This window comes from Pelecanus crispus, chromosome 3 (genome assembly GCF_030463565.1).
Source record: "Pelecanus crispus isolate bPelCri1 chromosome 3, bPelCri1.pri, whole genome shotgun sequence".
Lineage (NCBI taxonomy): Eukaryota > Metazoa > Chordata > Aves > Pelecaniformes > Pelecanidae > Pelecanus > Pelecanus crispus.
Genome location: NC_134645.1, coordinates 95,672,498 through 95,690,409, shown reverse-complemented (window position 1 = coordinate 95,690,409; position 17,912 = coordinate 95,672,498). Strand labels below are relative to the sequence as shown.

At 42.3% G+C, this 17,912-nt stretch overlaps 1 protein-coding gene across 1 annotated transcript in view; it reads left to right on the top strand.

Annotated features, from left to right (window-relative positions):
* MEI4 (meiotic double-stranded break formation protein 4) overlaps positions 1 to 17,912 on the top strand; it is a 102,790-nt gene that overhangs the window by 10,364 nt on the left and 74,514 nt on the right. The window lies entirely within an intron of this gene.

Sequence of the window (17,912 nt, the reverse complement as noted above, 5' to 3'; positions counted from 1 at the left end):
ACCTAAATATGAAAGTCTTCAGTGTACAGCTTTCTATTTTTCCCAAAGCCCTGTAGTAGAAGAACACTTAATTAATTTGTAATGGGATTGAGCTTGAGAATTTGATGCTTCCTCTGAACTTGCATTTTTAACCTTCAGAATCAATATGTATCATGCAGAATAATTCCAGAAAAAATTGTCAATACGAAGTGTTACTCTATAACCCTGGAGATACTAGTTTGTAAGAATATTGATGTACCCTATTTACATTTGGAACATGTCTTAAAGACATATTGCATACTTTTTATCACTTTAAAGATGCTTGAAATCAGAATTTAAGCCTAATGTGTTGAAAGCATGAATCCCTAATATGTATAATGGGAAGGTTGGGCGGGCAAAGGACTGTATGTCTGCTATCTCTGTTAATGTATTTAGACTGTGCATGCTGTGAATGTTTATTATGACATATGATAAAATATTGTGAGTCTGATATTGTAGAATTCAGGAAAGCTGTTAGTTAAAGAGTATGGGAGGGGGTGGGGAAATGAGCTCAAACAGCACTGTTTCTCTGACTTGTCTATGTGGAGTGAGACATTCTCACTCTGAGAGATCAATGGAACAGGATGAGCTTGGAAATCAGGCAGTGGAGGATGTCTCCAGGCCCTGGGGGGATGTTTCCCCTGAGAGATGGAGGTCAAAATGCTCTGGGTTGAAGGAGAGAGAAACAGTTCACTGTTGAGGGGATCTCTAAAATCAAAACATCTAGCCAGTTGCTTTATGACTTGAGATTTTTAGAAGGTTCCCTGATAGAAAACTTGATGAGGCTTTATTGGAATGCTTTTGTACTGAAATGGTAGCTTCTTTATTGCCTTGTGAAAAGATTTTTGGATTGTAACTTTGACTGAGGGGGAGGATGTGTTAGACTTTAGCTAGAAGCTCTGATGATGATTCTTTTTTTTTTTTTTTTTTTAAAAAATAGGCCTTTCTTTAGAGAAGTGATTTAATGACTATTCCTGCTTAGTTATTGTTTGTATGTCTGTTCCCACAACCTATTCCTAATGTGAAGTTTATTTAAGAGTAAAAGTAAATTTCAAGCTGCTGTTTGCAACAGATGTCTGAATGTTGTGAATAACTGATTGCATACAATGCATATGATCAGGACAGACTAATATCTAATGTCTGAAGAGGATATTCTAATTGTGGATTAAGCAGAACATATCAAACACTAAAAATGAAATCAATTAATCTGCAACTTCTGTGTTCCCAGTCTAACTTTTTAAAGATTCTTCAACTCAAGCTATTGAATTGAGCAATACTGATATCTCACTTGCCAAAGTAAGCTCTTCTAGTAGCAAGATAGGCAGAGAAAAGCAACTGTCCCTGCCAAATAACAGTTCTTCCAAAGGATGTTAATTTTCATTGCCCTAGTCACAGTGAAGTTTGTTCACAGACCTAAAATGTGATAAATCTTGTATATTTTAGATGTCTACAGCTGCGCTAAATTGTCTGTGTTTTCTTCGTTATCTGTACAGGGAAACAGCACGCTTATTCTACTGTTTATGGTTCTCTTGACCTGTTGCAATATTCACTAACATGGGTATGGTGAATTGTCCACAAACGACGTCCCTCTCCATTCTGCTAGCAATAGGCTGACTGCCTTAGAAGGAGTCCCAGGATTCCCAAACCACTTCAGTAAGCTGCTTTTCATAGGTAGCTCTTTTTATTTTTTTATGGTCTCAGCAGCCTGTTCAAACATACCTTGGGTAGCTGACCAAGTCTCATTTTTAAGTTAAGCCAAACTTTAATTTCAGTCTATGTTTAGCTAATGGAATCATCAATAGTAGAGATAAGTATGTGGTATCTATAATCCTTCTATATGCCTTCAGTTTCTCCAGGGTACAACACCAACACCCTACTAATTTGAAGGATTAGTGTTGTAGCTGCTTTTCCCTTCAAATGTTTGTTTATATTTATGATTTCACTGTTGACAAACCTGTTAGAAAACCTTTTGATGTTTGAAATATCTGTGAGAGTTCACATCAGTCCCACCTGCATCACATGCTGTCCAAGAGGAGCAGGGCATAGTCTTCCCCTTCAGTTTCTTTTAACCACTTGGGTGTAAGAGAGCAAAAATGTGTGGAAAATCTGAACTGTATAATAATTTCTATTTCTTCATACAGGTTTTCCTTAATGTTGAAAGGACACCTGAGTTCTTGGAGTCTAAATTTGAGATGGACGTATTTTGTGATATTTCTTTGCTTTTTTTTTTTTTTTTCTTTCTTTCTCCTTAAACCTTGGTATGACATGTGAACTCTTCTGATAATGGATTTGAGCCATATGTTATTTTGGAAAGATGTTTTTCATCAGACAGATGTAACTGCTGAGTGAGCATTTGTGGTTACAGTTACGCTGGAGAAAAATGCTCAGTCTCTTGCTTTTGAGTAAAGAAAGATTGTTACTGATACCTGATGGAATATCTGTGGGTGAGATCTGTGCACTCTTCTGGTGATCCAGTTGATGATGAGTACTAAGAGCAGAACACCTGTGGCTGACATTTAAAGGAAGATGGTCATAGAAGCAAAGCCTACCTGAAATAGGGACTACTCTACCACTGACATCTTCTGCTCTGGGAGAAAAAAACTTTCCTCTCTTGTGTGTTGTGCCAGTTTTGAGATTTTTTTTTTTTTTTTTTTTTTTAAGCCCATGGAGATTAGAAGATAAAGGTTGGCTACTGCTGAGATAGGAAGGCTCAAGGAGCTTGAATCTAAGTTGAGAGGAAAAGTGGTATAAGTGGTGTTCCATCCTGTTCACCTCAAGGCTACTGTAGATCCATCAAGCCATTGTTATGGTTTGTTGATGACAGTATATTGCCCAAGTTTGCTACCTAATATCACAGCAAAGAAGTTCTCTTTAGGGCTAAGGATAACTGGGCTTGTTCTTAGGACCAGGTAGTCTACAGATATCATGGATCTTTTTCCTCCTCCACTCGTTTCTCCAGCCTTATTTTTGCAGTTGGTGTTCTGCTTAAAACAATGCAACCTCTTAAAAGAATTCAAACCCTCAGCTTTTCTTTGGCTTTCTTGTGTTCTGCTTAACAATTCTACAGATGCAAGAATACCAGGGTTTCACAAAATCCACCACTGGAAAAATCTCATGCAGTAAGGGTCAGATACTGCAGTTGTGTCTGCTGCTGCCTGTTGAGAGCTGAAGAGTTCAAGTCCTTCAGCCAAGGTTCAGTTTGCAGCTGTATCTTCCCTGCTCTGCATTCTGAGTGTGAGAGCTTTCCTCTCCCACCTGCTGTTTGTAATAACAATAGTAGGTCTTTCAGAGGCTTCAGGAATGATTAGAGACTGACCATGGAGTTTTTTTTCCCCTGATGTGAGAAATTCATGAGCTCTTTGAAGCTGTGATGCCTGTTTTCCTTCTCCACATAAAGTTGCACACAGTATGGATGCACAAGCACATGAAGGAGAAAGAACAAAGTATCCATTTTTAAAGATATGTTATCTAAATTACTTTTGTCCCACCTGGCTAGTTTTTTTGTCCTCAGAGACCCTAAAAACGTTTGGGTTTCCTTGCTGAGTGGGAGGAGCATGCCTTGCTACAGGTAAACTGTTTGGTAGTATGACTTGTTATAGTTTAATGTGTTGTTTAGAAAATTGCTGTGGTATATATCCACTGACTGTGCTGTGTCTGGAAGTTCCTTAATTGACTTAATGTGCAGCTGTCTCTCTGAATACAAGGACACTGGTATTTCTCTTACATGGTGGTGCTTTTGGCTGTGTGTCAGCCGTCCAAGGAGGAGGCGAAGCAAATCTTTTTGTAATTGTCTGTTTATTATATTTTACCTTGCTGGTATTGTCCTGACAATTATGCCCATGGGTACAAAAAACCCCAAATTTCATATTAATCAAAGTTTCTTGCCTTTCTTTGATTCAGATTGAAATCTCACAGAGAGGAGGAAACTTGTTGGTGTTATTCCAAGAATAAGAATATAAACTATTTGAGCATTCTGTTGTCACTTTGCTTTGGAGCTACATGAAAAGACAAAGGCTCTTACAAAGCCTTGATGAATTGATAGATTCATGGATTGAAGCACCTGTCCTCTAAGACAAATTCCTTAGCTGTTATCAGCTCATCAAATCAACAGTCGTATTGTTTCTTGGCAGCCTCTGTTAAAGAGATCTGAAAAGCCTGCAGCTGTTACTCCAGCCTAAGAAGGAATGAATGCAATACTCTACCCTTTTTTGCCAAACACGTATTTTAGGAATAACAATTTAGAGGAGAGATGTTTATTGCCTTGGTTGCTTTAGGCTGATACTCTTGAAGGGTTCCAAATCAGTTATCCAGGATATATTTTTAGCAAAACTTGTATAGAGTATGTATTCTCTCTTCCTTAGCTTCACCTTCAGTCTTGGTTCCAATTATTCCCTTCTTATGCAGTGGACAGGACTTTACTGAGCTGCTTGCTCTTCTAATTAAAAAAAAAAACAGATCCCTCCTCCCCCCCTTTTTTTAGAATTAATTTATTCTTCCTTTTATAGATCATTTACAGTAGGGCTTCATCTGCCATGCCCTGAAGTCCCCTCCTGTGTTCTTAGCCTCCCACAGTAGCATGGTTGTCAGCCCACCCTATCATAGTGTGTCTGTGTGTTTAGGGAAATGCTGAACTCTGAGTCAGAATGTGATTAATGTGAATATCTGATTTTTAACTGTGCCGAGGCTGTGTTTGACTTTTCAGGATAGTGTCCCTTAAATTCTGCTTTCTGTGTCAACACATTTGAAGCAACTTGTATCTCTTTACGGAATAAGAGCCAGAGACAAGAAGAATTTTGTATATCCTGCTTTACTCCTTAACTTAGTGTGTTTCTTGAGGCGTTTAGTTGTACATGTGGAAAAAGGGAGCAATTTGCTTTATCGATTAGTATGAATGAAGACACTTCAGTCTGCTTTCTTCTTGCTGGAAGCTCAGACTTTCTGCAAAAGCAGAAGCATATAGAATTGGAACCAACCAGCTCATCAGCTGAAGTAAAGCTGATTATAAATGATACACAACTCCGGTTTATCAGCAGCCTTGTTTTGGGCCACAGAATTCAGCCACCTCTTCCCTTTCTGCTTCCCTGTAAGTCATGGCTTGGGTGTTTCTCGCTCAGTAGGGAGAGGCAGAAACTTTGGGTGCTCAGCTTAAAGCCCCGGCATTTACTCAGTAGGCAAAGGAGGGATCAGGTAGGTCCTGCTTTGATGAGAGTAGGAAGAGCGATAGCCAATCAAAATATTTTCTGGATAATATGATTGCACACCTCTGAAAGGGCAAAACTCTCCACTGTGACTTAAATAACTTAACTTGTGATGTTTCCTTTGCCTGCTTACAGGCAGAGGAGCAGTGAGAGAACATAATTGGTAATAGAATTTTTAAGTTCATTTTCAAAGACAAACCAATCAGATTAATTCAGAAAGATCAGACCAAAGCATATGCAGATTCTTCAGTGAATATGTTATCTGCAGCCTCATAAAAGAATCTTCCTTATTAGTGGAGGGAACAGCAGTCCAAATCAGACTGAATAATAATTATAAAAACATATTAGTCTTTTAGGAGAAGCTACTTCCCTCCCCAGAAAGAATATGAAATGATGTGAAATGTTTACAGCTGCCCTGAATAGCACTTAGCAAAGATTTTAGTTCCTATGGCATGGTAGTAAGGTAGAGGAATACAGACTGGAATTTCCAAGTTACCATGGTATGTTTGTGTAAAAACTATTTCTTCAGGTCAGTATGTTTGAATGAGCTGCTGTTACAGATTGCTGTGTCCTGTCACCACTTTCCCCCCGCCCCTGGTATTTGGCAAGAAGCAAAGAATGCAAAAGAACAACAACTGCAGAGGAATTGTCAGCCTCTGAGCGGTGTCTTTGGCTTCTTTCTTCTTCTAGCTTCCTATTTCCAAGGTGAGAGGATTCCCCATTGGGCAACAGTCGACACTTAGTTTGATGTCACCATGGAAAACAGATCTGATTTTTTTCGTCTGGTGCTTAGGGATGTGATGTTTCTGCATGAAGAGATTCTTCCTCCCTCCCTTTGCCCCTCACCCTCCTCCCCCTCCCAAAAAGGTGGTCTTCTCTCCATACAGGATCCATAAGGGCAGCCCAGTCTAACTAAGTGTCATCTCAGCATTTTCTCTAAGGCATGATGGTGTCAGACAGACAGTACTTCAAAAATGAACTGTCATTTGACATCTTAAGTGTACTAGGGTACTCCCATGCTTGTACTAGTGGTACTAATGCAAGTAGGCAGCATTGCAAGTAATGTCTCACAACCTAAAAAGTATTTTATTTTTTTAGGAGGGGAGCAGGGAATTGAGAACAGATACATGAGATGACAAATTGAGTTAAAATGTGTTTAGCACAGATTTATGGGAATATGGCTCTTGGAATATGATAATGAGATAAATCTGTTTCCCATAATTGTAGTGACACAATGGGGAACTTTATGAAAGCTGAGGCCTTTTCAGGATAATTAAATAAGTTAATTTGCAATCTGGAAAAAGCACCAGCTGGAGTGTAATGATTCATTGAAATCTCAGAGTACTGCTCCTTCCATGGATAACGGGTCTGTTTTGGTTGTGGAAACTTTCTCTCTTTGAAAGCAGATGCTGTCTGTCTTATCAGATGGCATTGCTACAGCTGTTCTAAGCACATACTTGGGGCAAAGGGACCCAAGAAGCATCCTTTTCTTTCCAGGTTTCTGTATAAGGAACACCTTCAGAGGCAAAACCAACCCAATTGTCCCAGCAAGAGAAAGGTTTTGTTATTATTTTATAAATTCCCTGTATAGATCAAGTTCCTGATAAGATGCATAGTGATTTTTAGAAATAAGGTTCATAAAAGCAAGTGGGATTCATAATTTAGTGTGGATTTATTTTCTTTCTTCTTATTTTATTCCTTTCTTCCCAAAACAGAATTACAGTTTTGGGGAAAACTGAACGTGTATGGTAAAAACTAGTTAAGAAGTGTGGCCATGGCAATTAGGATCCTCTTCCCTGTAAGTCTCCTGTGGGGATTTAAGGATCAGTCAAATTTTTCTCTGGAAATACAAAGTCACAGAATGGTTGAGGTTGGAAGGGACCACTGAAGATCATCTTGTCTGACCCCTTTGTCAAGCAGGGCTACCTAGAGCCAGTTGAGCAGGACCATGTCCAGGCAGCTACTGAGTATCTCTGAAAAATGGAGATTCTACAACCTCTTTGGGCAACCTTAACCTAACTCAAACTTAGATTTGAGTTCCTCAAGCAGATCTTTGTTTGTGGTCCGCTGGGTATGTAAATGCAAAAGCCAAACATTTGTACCAGGTTATATTCAAGAAAAAGAGATGTTTCTAGGAGTGTGCACCCTAGCTGATTTCATAGGGAGCCCACCTCATTTTGGCCTTCAGCTCATTACAGTTGCACCCAGATCATCACTGTCTGCATTGGCTAATACTTCTTGTCTGTTAGTGAAGTTTGGTTTCTTTGATGATGCAAAACATTTTTAATAAGACATAGTACTTCCAGGTCAGTAATTCCAGGTCAGTACTACCAGTTCAGACAGGTAGTCTTCATAGGTAACACTAATTCACTTAATATCTTGAAATACCCCCTATCTAGCTTAGAACTCAGATTTCAGTCATCTCATTGAGATAGTCAATATTGTAAAGCACGTTAGATCTTTTGTCGTGAAAGCTGTTTGATGAGCATTAGCTGACCCAAATCTGTATGTTCGTCACCTGATTATCGATCGTTCCATATCTTTACTGCAAGTATTCTTTATTTGACTTGAACTACAGAAGATTTGTGCTGTCTTCTACAGAAATCTCCTAAAAATGAATGTTTAGATCCTCAAAATCCTTCTCAGTTCTTACTGAATTCTAAATGTTTAGATGCTTTATGTAAGCAAAATCCCTAACAAATTGAAGTATATGCTTCTAAGCCTTCCAAGAAACATTTAAATCCTGTCATTGAACAATTAATTTGAGAATTTTAGATACTTAGTTGTATATTCATTTCTGTGAAATTATTCCTAAATGGGACAAAGTATGTCAGCATGAAACCTTAGCTTTAAACAGAAGAGCTTTATTTTCCAAGCTGATTATAAAAAAAACATGGAAGTGCAGAAGCAAAGTGTGGGATACACAGCTTCTAAAATTTCCTCATTTGGAGAATCCTGAAAACTTTTTATTATTTTTTCATTCTTATTTCAAAATGTTCAAATATGTGAGACAGTATTTCTTTGCTTTGATATATACAGAAGTTTGGCTTGGTTCCAGATCAGGGCATCAATTGTGTGTGAAACACATGGAAGTTCATGAGGGAGCAGAGATGTGTTTTCTCAACCAACCAGCTTGGTCAGTAATGAAAACAGCAGAATAGAGACAGGCTTACATGTGAAGAAAAGGTAAAGAAAACAGTTAATGTGTGTGAGGAGTTTTGGGGGGGTTTTTGTTGTTTTGGTTGGTTTTTTTGAGACTAGAATAAACTTGCTTCATCATTCATAGAAAGTGCACTTCTAACAAACCAATCAATGAAGATTAAATGAAGAATAACAGAGTCCTGGAAAATGCAGAGGTGAAGAAATGAACACAATAGGAAAAAATATGAATAATTTCACACATGTTTTCGTTTCCTTTTAGAAGTTATTGACTGAACACCTACTTGGAAAGCAGAATACAGTATCATCAAAGAGGCTTCTACGATTGTCTCATTTCTAATTTTTTTTTTTTTTTTAAGTGGAACTGAGCCTGTCAATTGTAACTAAGTTTTAAGAGAGCTTTGCATGTCTAACACTGTTATTTTTTATTTTCAAGTGATAATCCATGTGTCTGCTCACAAAGGGAGAGAATATAAACAATGCCTAGTGCTTGAAACCAAAGTAATTTTTTCTTTGCAGAATTCAAATCATCTTTTCACTTTGTTTCTTATATCTGCCACCTTCAAGCCCGTGTAACTGCAGGTATCAAAAAAACCTGCAGGTATCAGAAAAAGACTTGAAGGCCATTTTATGATTCCACAGCAATTTCATCAGTTGAGTATCCTTCTTCAGTTTTTAAATTTTGAACTACATATAGCATGTGGCCTTCCACATTCAAACACTGGTCTGTGACAGCCAGTAGTGCAGGTGTCTGAGAAAGCATCTTCTACCACCCCTGCTCCCGCTACATGGACATTACAAATGCTGCCTCTCTTACTCTGTCTTGGGTAGGACCAGGAGCTGGATCATTCCCTTGTCTCTCCACAGCTCTGAGAACTTCTTATGACCACACTGCTGGCAACAGGCACTCTGGAGACAAAAGGTGTTTGCTTAATGAAGCAACTGGCTCCTCCTATTTCCTTTCTTGTCCCTGAACTGAGTCTTGGTGTATTAAGGTGGCCATTCAGAAGTGACAGAATTCACCTGGGAGATGGAGTAGACTTTGGTGTTTGCCAGACTCTGCTTCCTCAGGACTCCACGCTGTCGTGGTTTAGCCCCAGCCAGCAACTAAGCACCACGCAGCCGCTCGCTCACTCCCCCTACCCCGATGGGATGGGGGAGAGAATCGGAGGAGTGAGAGTGAGAAACACTCCTGGGTTGAGATAAGAACAGTTTAATAATTGAAATAAAGTAAAATAGTAATGCTAATAGTAACAGTATAATAATGATAATAATAATAATAATGATACACGAAGCAAGTGATGCACAATGCAATTGCTCACCACCCGCCGACCGATACCCAGACAGTTCCCGAGCAGCGATCGCTGCTCCCTGGCCACCCCCCCCCCGGTTTATATACTGAGCATGACGTCATATGGTATGGAATAGCCCTTTGGTCAGTTTGGATCAGCTATTCTGGCTGTGCCCCCTCCCAGTTTCTTGTGCGCCTGGCAGAGCATGGGAAGCTGAAAAAGTCCTTGACTAGCATAAGCAGTACTCAGCAACAACTAAAAACATCAGCCTGTTATCAACATTCTTCTCCTACTAAATCCAAAACACAGCACTATGCCTGCTGCTAGGAAGAAAATTAACTCTATCCCAGCCGAAACCAGGACAGTATCCACCCCTTATTCTATACCATCTACGTCATGCACAGGCCCTCCCCTTTCCAATGTGTTCCAATTAATCACCACTGCTTTCCCTATCTTGTTATACACACAGATATCATTCCCTTCGTCTATGGCCCATCCCTCTAAAATGTCCATTGAGTTCATTTAGCCCATGACTTTGGGTTCCATCTGTCATCACAGTCTTTCAGAGCAGGAGAGGTGGTGTGCAGTGTTGGACTGTTGCATGCTGAAGTCAGTTCTCATTCCAACATGGTTTCATCAAAGTTCATTTTCATTAAGCTGGGCAATTCTTACTGCAATACCATTGATGTGGCATATAGCATTCATAATATACAGTATTATATACTTAATATTAACCCACTATATTATTATATTAACCTGCAGTTAAGAGATAACATACAGTATTATAAAGCAATTAATATCATACAATTCAGTTCATTGGCTATTTTCACCCAAAATCAAATTCCCTTGAGGTACACATTGGGCTTCCCCATCCTTTCGCATCACCCACCAAGTGCACCCAGGTCCTTGAGCAAAAGCAATCCCACGAATGGGTTTGCCTTTGCCAGAGGGGGAAGTAACCCAGACTGTCTTCCCCAGCATATTTTTCATGTGCACTACAGGAACTTTATCTCCTTCTACAGTACGTAGAAGTTTTGATTGGGCAGGGCCAGCTTGATTGGCAGATCCCCTGGTGTTGACTAACCAGGTGGCTTTTGCTAAATGCGTATCCCAATGTTTAAACATCCCAGCACCCATTGCTCTCAGGGTAGTCTTTAACAATCCATTGTATCGCTCAATTTTCCCGGAGGCTGGTGCATGGTAAGGGATGTGATACACCCACTCAATGCCATGCTCTTTGGCCCAGGTGTCTATGAGGTTGTTTCGGAAATGAGTCCTGTTGTCTGACTCAATTCTTTCTGGGGTGCCATGTCGCCACAGGACTTGCTTTCCAAGGCCCAGGATGGTGTTCCGGGTGGTGGCATGGGGCACGGGATATGTTTCCAGCCATCCAGTGGTTGCTTCCACCATGGTGAGCACATAGCGCTTGCCTTGGCGGGTCTGTGGGAGCGTGATGTAATCAATCTGCCAGGCCTCCCCATATTTATATTTCAGCCATCGTTCACTATACCCAAGGGGCTTGAACTGCTTGGCTTGCTTGATTGCAGCGCATGTTTCACACTCATGAATAACCTGTGCAATACTGTCCATAGTTAAGTCCACCCCTCGATCACGAGCCCATTTATATGTTGCATCCCTTCCTTGATGGCCTGAGGCGTCATGGGCCCACCGAGCTATAAATAATTCACCCTTATGTTGCCAGTCCAAATCCACCTGAGCCACTTCAATCTTAGCAGCCTGATCTACTTGCTGGTTGTTTTGATGTTCTTCAGTGGCCCGACTCTTAGGTACATGAGCATCTACGTGACGAACTTTTACAACCAGGTTCTCTACCCGGGCAGCAATATCTTGCCACAATGCGGCAGCCCAGATGGGTTTGCCTCTGCGCTGCCAGTTGCTCTGCTTCCATTGCTGCAGCCACCCCCACAGGGCATTTGCCACCATCCATGAGTCAGTATAGAGATAAAGGACTGGCCACTTTTCTCTTTCAGCAATATCTAAAGCCAGCTGGATGGCTTTCACCTCTGCAAACTGACTCGACTCCCCTTCTCCTTCAGCAGTTTCTGCCACTTGTCGTATAGGACTCCATACAGCAGCTTTCCACCTCCGATGCTTTCCCACAAGACGACAGGACCCATCAGTGAACAGGGCATATTGCTTTTCATTTTCTGGCAATTTATTATACAGTGGGGCCTCTTCAGCACGTGTCACCTCCTCCTCTGGTGATATTCTAAGGTTTTTTCCTTCTGGCCAGTCCATGATCACTTCCAAGATTCCTGGGCGACTGGGGTTTCCTATTCGAGCCCGTTGTGTGATCAATGCAACCCACTTACTCCATGTAGCATCAGTTGCATGATGTGTAGAGGGGACCCTCCCTTTGAACATCCAGCCCAACACCGGCAGTCGGGGTGCCAGCAGGAGCTGTGCTTCAGTACCAACCACTTCTGAAGCAGCTCGAACCCCTTCATATGCTGCCAGTATCTCTTTCTCAGTTGGAGTATAGCGGGCTTCGGATCCTCTGTATCCCCGACTCCAAAACCCTAGGGGTCGACCTCGAGTCTCCCCTGGTGCTTTCTGCCAGAGGCTCCAGGTAGGGCCATTCTCCCCGGCTGCGGTGTAGAGCACATTTTTAATATCCTGCCCTGCCCGGACTGGCCCAAGGGCTACTGCATGAACTATCTCACGTTTCATTTGTTCAAAGGCTTGTTGTTGCTCAGGGCCCCATTTGAATTCGTTCTTCTTCCGGGTCACTTGATAGAGAGGGCTTACGATCTGGCTGTAATTTGGAATATGCATTCTCCAAAAACCCACAACGCCTAAGAAAGCTTGTGTTTCCTTTTTGCTAGTTGGTGGGGACATAGCGGTTATTTTGTTGATCACATCCATTGGGATCTGACAACGTCCATCTTGCCATTTTATTCCTAAAAACTGGATCTCCTGTGCAGGCCCCTTGACCTTACTCTGTTTTATGGCAAAACCAGCCTTCAGAAGGATTTGGACTATTTTCTTTCCCTTCTCAAAAACTTCTTCTGCTGTGTTGCCCCACACAATGATGTCATCAATGTACTGCAGATGTTCTGGAGCTTCACCCTGTTCCAGTGCTGTCTGGATCAGTCCATGGCAAATGGTGGGGCTGTGCTTCCACCCCTGGGGCAGTCGGTTCCAGGTGTACTGAACACCCCTCCAGGTAAAAGCAAACTGGGGCCTGCACTCTGCTGCCAAAGGGATGGAGAAAAATGCATTAGCAATATCAATTGTGGCATACCACTTAGCTGCCTTTGACTCCAGTTCATATTGAAGTTCTAGCATGTCTGGCACGGCAGCACTCAGCGGCGGTGTAACTTCGTTCAGGCCACGATAGTCCACTGTTAGTCTCCACTCCCCATTAGACTTTCGCACTGGCCATATGGGACTGTTAAAGGGTGAGCGAGTCTTGCTGATCACTCCCTGGCTCTCCAGTCGACGAATCAGGTTATGGATGGGAATCAGGGAGTCTTGGTTGGTGCGATATTGCCGCCTGTGCACAGTTGTGGTAGCAATCGGCACCTGTTGTTCTTCAACCTTCAGCAACCCTACAATCGAAGGGTCCTCTGAGAGACCGGGCAAGGTGGACAACTGTTTAATTTCCTCTGTCTCCAAAGCAGCTATACCAAAAGCCCACCGGTACCCTTTTGGGTCCTTGAAATACCCTCTCCTGAGGTAGTCTATGCCAAGGATGCACGGAGCGTCTGGGCCAGTCACAATGGGGTGCTTTTGCCACTCATTCCCAGTTAGGCTCACTTCAGCTTCCAGTACAGTTAGCTGTTGGGATCCCCCTGTCACTCCAGAAATACAAATGGGTTCTGCCCCTCTATAGTTTGATGGCATTAGCGTGCACTGTGCACCAGTATCCACTAGAGCCTTATACTCCTGTGGGTCTGACGTTCCAGGCCATCGAATCCACACAGTCCAGTAAACCCGGTTGTCCCTTTCCTCCACCTGGCTGGAGGCAGGGCCCCTATAACACTGGTCACAGTATTCGTTGTTCACTTCCTGTAAATGTGAATCAAAAGTCCCCTGATCAAGGTTGGAAGTAAAATTAGCCCTCTTACTCTGTCTGGGGAACTGCTCACTGGAAACTGGAGCTGCAATTTTCCTGGGAGAACCGCCTTTTCTAATAGTTTTTCCTTGCAACTCACGCACCCGTGCCTCTAAGGTTGAGGTGGGTTTTCCATCCCACTTTCTCATGTCCTCTCCATAATCACGCAGGTAAAACCACAGGGTGCCCCATGGTGTGTATCCTCTATATCCTCTCTCTTGAGCATAGGGACGTTGACTCCTAATGGCTGAGACACTGGTCCGTGCAGGTGGGGAGTAGGACAGATCCTCTCTGAGTTGTTGGAACTCTTGGCACAGTTTTTCAGACAGTTTTTCCACAGCCGAGACACAGGCCCGTAGGGAGGAAGAGAGCTTTTCTTCGTAGTCCCGGAGTTGTCTAGCCACTTCATCCACCGTTGGTGCCTCGTCGTCTTTCCAGGCTAGTATTGCCAACGAGTTGGAATACGATGCTGGTGCGCTCCGTACCACCTTCCGCCACATGGATTGTGTGCACCTGACTTCATTTGGGTCTTTGGTTAACTGCTCATCATTCAGGTCACTGTAAATCACCTCCAGCACGCCTAATTCCCTCAGGTACTGGATACCTTTCTCTACGGTGGTCCATTTGCTTGGGCGGTATAAAACATCCTCCTTGAAGGGATACGTTTCCTTCACGCTTGACAGAAGTCGCCTCCAGAGGCTGAGCAGTTTTGCCCCTTTTCCAATTGCTTTGTCAATGCCCCCTTCCCTGGAAAGGGATCCCAGCTGCTTGGCTTCCCTACCCTCTAAATCCAGGCTACTGGCCCCGTTATCCCAGCATCGGAGCAGCCAGGTGATGATGTGCTCGCCTGGATGACGACCGAAATCTTTTCGCATATCTCGCAGCTCACGCAGGGATAGGGATCGGGTGGTCACCATCATTTATGGGTTCTTCCTCCTCTGGTTCTCGTGATGGCCCTGGTTCATCTTCATCCCTTACTAAACGAACTGATTTCCTCGTGTATTTTTTCTTCTGTATAGGGTCAACTGATACCGGCGCAGGTTGGTTCTCTGGTTTAGCCGCAGTGCCTGCCACTGGGGTTTGAGTAGCTGCAGCGCCCATGGCTGTGGTTTGAGTAGCCGCAGTGCTCATGGCTGTGGCTGGAGTAGCCACAGTGCCTGGGGCAGGGGTTTGAGTAGCTGCAAGGCCTGTAGTGGGGGTTGGAGTAGCCACAGTGCTTGTTGTTTTGTCATCAGATCCAGAGACCTTCTCTTTCTTTTGAGGGTACTGATTAGCGTTGACCACGGCTCGATAGGCATGGGCCAGTCCCCAGCATGTTGCAATGATTTGTGTCTCTCTGGAGCTACCAGGGTGACAACATACTTCTTCCAAATACTTTACTAATTCTTCAGGATTCTGCATTTGTTCAGGGGTGAAGTTCCAAAACACTGGAGGTCTCCACTGCCCTAGGTACTTGCGCATACGATCCCACACACCCTGCCACTCATAACTATCCAGCCTTGGGGTAGATCTCTGGATGATATTTTTAAACTGCTTACTGACCTTTATCAAAATGGAAACAACATTCCCAAGAATTATCAATAGAAGTATCTTAACTGCCCAGGGGTGTTCAAGATACAGGAAAGTTGTTGTAATGAAGGAGGAAACATCATAGAAGAAAGCAGCAAAGGTGCCATTCTATATTTCCTCCACAACAAGCCTCTCAGAGTAAGAAGTATAATTGCTAACTCTCTCTATGAGGTAGTACCCGAAGTACAGTAGTGACTTCTGTATGAAACCCAAATACCAAAGAATGCTCAAGGTCAGAGTTTTGATAAGGAGCATCCCAAGCAAAAGATCATAAATCACTGCAGAGCATAGCACACTACGCAAACTGACAACAAGCTTTAACGCGTGCTGCAAAAAAAAGAACATGGTGCAGATCAGATGAACTAATATTGTGACCAGCAACTGTTAACAGACTCCTTAATACACTCTGGTTAATCTGTTGTTATCTCAAACCCTTTGCGCCCCACGTTGGGCGCCAAAAAGGACTGTCGTGGTTTAGCCCCAGCCAGCAACTAAGCACCACGCAGCCGCTCGCTCACTCCCCCTACCCCGATGGGATGGGGGAGAGAATCGGAGGAGTGAGAGTGAGAAACACTCCTGGGTTGAGATAAGAACAGTTTAATAATTGAAATAAAGTAAAATAGTAATGCTAATAGTAACAGTATAATAATGATAATAATAATAATAATGATACACGAAGCAAGTGATGCACAATGCAATTGCTCACCACCCGCCGACCGATACCCAGACAGTTCCCGAGCAGCGATCGCTGCTCCCTGGCCACCCCCCCCCGGTTTATATACTGAGCATGACGTCATATGGTATGGAATAGCCCTTTGGTCAGTTTGGATCAGCTATTCTGGCTGTGCCCCCTCCCAGTTTCTTGTGCCCCTGGCAGAGCATGGGAAGCTGAAAAAGTCCTTGACTAGCATAAGCAGTACTCAGCAACAACTAAAAACATTAGCGTGTTATCAACATTCTTCTCCTACTAAATCCAAAACACAGCACTATGCCTGCTGCTAGGAAGAAAATTAACTCTATCCCAGCCGAAACCAGGACACACGCTCTCTAATGATAAGACTTATTGGCATCCAACTCCCTGATAAAAGCCTCTGTGTTTTGTGGTCCTGCAACAGTATGTGCATTTGAGTTCTTAGGTACTTCTGTGAAGCATACAAACCTTGCTTACATACTGTACACAGTATGAAAGTCACTCCCTTGTCCCTTGAACGACTGCTGGTCTCCAGGCCAGGCACTTTCTGCAGTGCTGGGTATGTGTAGAGGGATGTCAGTTCTTCAGCCTTTGCACCCCAAGGCTGTTCTTGTGACCATATCTTGCTTTGTTTAGGGAGCATGAAATTCTGATTTTCAGTTCAGGATCTTAACGTAGTAAGGAGCTAAAGTCCTAGATAGGAATTAAGAGTTTAAATATTTCCTGAATCTGATGTAACATACTTAAGGAGGCTGTAAAACTGCTCATGACCAGATATTTCATTAGCTATATAAAGGCATTGTAAAATTTTGTGGTTGGTTTATCATGCACACTAAATTTTCATATTTCTTGTTCCAGCATATTTATAGTCAAATGTTCTTGAAATTACTGTTTAAAGATGATTGCTAGTGTGAGGCAGGCTTAATGCTGTTTTGTTTTCTGTACTTGATAACCGCATGGTGTGAACATCAAGACTGCTTTCTCATTTAAATAGTAGGTGAGTACAAAGCGATCAGTTTACCTTCTTTCAAGAAATAAATGATAAGCTGTTTCTAGACATTTTGAGGGAAATAATGAGTATTTCCTGGTGGGTGATTGTTGTTGGGTTTTTTTTTTTTTTTAAAAAGATAATTTCCACCTCCTCCCCAAATGACTAGAACATATCAATGACTGAACATTTTTAAAGCATTTTGTATTATTTGTTGAACAGGAAATATGCTGCTATTGGGCACTTAACTGTAACAGGGTTTTCTGGAAGCTCATCATGGGATACGGGTTTGGTATCTCCGTGAGTAGGAACCTAAGCATAAATGCAACATTGTCTCCTACTGGTAGGAGTGTTTCATTGTATATGCTACATCTTTTATTTGGGCATGGTCTTAAATCTGGTTCTAATGGATATTTCTGTATTATTCTTTTTTTCCCTTTTTTGTTCTCTTTCCTTATCCTTTCTTTTACCTCTGCTGTTTTTTTCCTTCAACAAGAGAATCAGTGAACCTACATAAGTTTTTTTTGCACGTAGTTCTTGCTTTGCTTCTTTTGACTCCTGCTGCAGCCTCATAAGCAATTTTCATATTGCCCATGGGATTAAAAACAGGAACAAAATATCCACATAGTGAAACTCACAGTAGATGGATTCCCTAGAAGGGCTTATTTTCCTTAAACAGCACCAAAAACAACTTTCACTTTTTTCTTCTAGAATGTCTTTTGCTCAAAACCCTAGGGAGAGAAGACATGAAAGATTGATGCCTGTTTTTATTAGTCAGACCATGGGAAGTGTGCTTTGATTCTTTACTTGCTTTCCAAGTTTGGGTATGCAGGGTATTTGGGAACACTGTTAATATATAAAATGCTAGGCTGGCCTTACAAGCCCTGCTTTTCCTACCTGCTGGAAATGTTGGTTGATT